Genomic DNA, 2500 nt, shown 5'->3' with positions numbered 1-2500 from the left:
GGCGGCCCGGTGGCGGGCGGCGGCGGGGGAGGCACCCCCGCGGGGATTTCAGGTCGTTTCCCTCACCCCAGGGCCAGGTACCTAGCGCCCGCGCTTCTCCTGCCCCCCCCTCGGTGACCCACCCGTGTGGTCCCGTGTGCCAGCGTGCTCCTCCCGGGTGCCGCACCGTGCGCGCCGCACCGGCCGTGCCTTCCCCCCCCCCCGCCTCGGCTTCCCCCCACCCCGGTCCTTCCTCCCCCGCGGTGGGGGTGGGGGGGCGGGGAGGGAGGGAGCGAGCGAGAGAGGGGAGAGGGCCTCCGGCCACCGCGGCCGCCGGCAGCCGCCCCGGGCAGGGATGGCCATGGGCCCCGGGCTCCGGGCCCGAGGGTTCTCGGTTGGAGAGCCGGGCGGAGGTTTAAAGACTCGGGCGGCCCGATGCGACTCGCGGAGGCGGCCGGGCGTGCTGCCGGAGGGCCGGGGGGTCGGCGCGCGCGGGCGCCGCGCCCCCCCATGCCAGCCGGCGCGCCCCGTGCTCGCCCCGCGGGCAGCCGGGACGGAGAGGGGTTACCCTGCCCCCTCTCTCCGCGGTCTGGTCTCGGCGGAGAGACGCCGCGCGGTCGGCCTAGTTGCCGGCCTGCCTCGAGCGTTGCGAGCCGGGCGCGAGCGCGTGCTCGCCGCCGGGAGGGCGAGCCCCCACCGCGGGTGGTGCGGGCGCCGAGCCTCCGCGCGTCTCCTCCTTCTCCCTGGCCGGTGCTTCTGGGTCTTCCGCCGTGGCCGCCGTCGGCGGCGCCCTACCCTACGCGCCCGCCCCGGCACTCTGCCGTCCGGGGCGCCCGCCTCGCTCTGCCCCGCCCGGCTCCGCCAGGCAGCGGGTGGGCGGTGGTGGGGCGGCGGCGGGGGTGGCCCGCCCCGCTCTCCGCGTGGAGATGGGGAGAGCGGGCGCCGTCCCCGTCCGTGCCGCCTTGCCCGCCTGCCCGCCGCCGGGCGTCTGTCCGCGGAGGGGACGGGCGAGCGCGTGGCGTCACCCGCGAGGCGGTGTGTGCGGGCGCGCGGGGGTGTGGGCGCCGCGGCGGCGGCGGCGGCGGCGGTCGAGCCGGAGGGCCGGCGAGGCGAGCGGGGAGCTGGGAAGCGCGGGGCCGGCGGGCCGCAGGCGCGCGGGCGGCGGGGCGACGCCGCTCCCGGTGGCGGCTGGGCTCTGACGCCTGGGGCGGGGGGGGGGTGGTCTGCGGGGACGGACCCCCCCCAACATCCCGAGGCAGGCGGTGTGGCCGGCCCGCCGCTCCCTGCCGGGCCAGACCGAGCCGGGCGCCTGGGCCGGACTCGAAGCGAGACAGGGTTTGTCCCCAGGTCGGGAGCGAGGGCTCCCCGCCCTTCTCGTTCGGGTTTGCCCTTCGTTTCCCCCCCCCTTTCTCTGTGCTTGTACGGTCAGTGAGGCAAGCCCCTCTCTTTCTCTCGCTCTCTCTCTCCTTCCGTCTCTGCCGTCCCTTGCTCAGCAGCCGGCGTCGGCGTGAGGAAGGGCGGTGGGGCGGAGGAGGAGGGGGCGGAGGAGGGGGGGGGCCCCCCAGGGGCTGCGAAAGCTGCCCGGTCCCCCCGCGCGCGCGGCGGGGACCGAAACCGAGACAACTCTTAGCGGTGGATCACTCGGCTCGTGCGTCGATGAAGAACGCAGCTAGCTGCGAGAATTAATGTGAATTGCAGGACACATTGATCATCGACACTTCGAACGCACTTGCGGCCCCGGGTTCCTCCCGGGGCTACGCCTGTCTGAGCGTCGCTTGACGGTCAATCGTCACCCGCGCCGTGGCGTGGGCGCAGCGGCGTGCCGCCCCTCGGTGGGTGTGGGGGGGGGCGCGGTTCGGGTGCGCCCGGCCGTGCCCGCCCTCCCCTCCGAGCCCGGCGGCTGCCGCCGCGCCGCGTGGCGCGCGCGGTGTGGCGCGGCTGGGGTGCCTCGCAGGCCCGTTGCCCCGGGGAGAGGGGGGGTGCTCTCCTTCCCCTCCCCGCGCGGCCGGGCCTTCGTCCCCCTAAGTGCAGACTCGGGAAACCCCCGCTCCCGGAGCGCCCGCGTCGCGGACTTCGTCCCGCCGGGCCCCCAGATCGGGTCGGTCGCGGTGGCCCGGCGCCCGGCGCCGCCCGCCCGCCACCACCGCCAGTGCCGCCGCACGGGCCTCTCCTCCACCACTCTCCCGGTGGTGCGCCGGTCCCCCGTTCCCCTCCGGCAGAGGGGACGGCCGGCCGCCCTTTGCCTCGCCCTGGCCCTGACCGCCGCCGTTTCGGCGCCCGCCGGGCCCCCCCCCCCCAACCCCGCGCTTCCCCGCGTCCGCAGCGCGTCGTCGAGCCACTTCCACCCGCCGGCTGGCGTCAGCCGCGCGGCGTTGCGTTGAGGCCCGGCGGCGGCGGCGCGCGGGGGGCCGCGGCCGGGGGGGGGGCCGCGCAGCGCGGGCGCCGTGGGGCGGCGGCGGGGCGGGGGGCGAGGGAGGGCGCGCCGCGCCGTCCCCACGCCGGGGCGGAGAGCGGAGGTCAG

General features: G+C 78.8%; 1 non-coding gene across 1 annotated transcript; it reads left to right on the top strand.

The window, feature by feature from the left end:
• The first annotated feature begins 1600 nt into the window (after positions 1-1600).
• Positions 1601-1753, top strand: LOC135325680 (5.8S ribosomal RNA). The gene has a single exon (XR_010386498.1). It is a non-coding gene; the product is annotated as a 5.8S ribosomal RNA (ribosomal RNA).
• Positions 1754-2500: the final 747 nt, after the last annotated feature.

Source organism: Dromaius novaehollandiae, unplaced genomic scaffold (assembly GCF_036370855.1).
Source record: "Dromaius novaehollandiae isolate bDroNov1 unplaced genomic scaffold, bDroNov1.hap1 HAP1_SCAFFOLD_85, whole genome shotgun sequence".
NCBI classification, from domain to species: domain Eukaryota; kingdom Metazoa; phylum Chordata; class Aves; order Casuariiformes; family Dromaiidae; genus Dromaius; species Dromaius novaehollandiae.
This window is presented reverse-complemented; position numbering and strand designations above follow the sequence as displayed.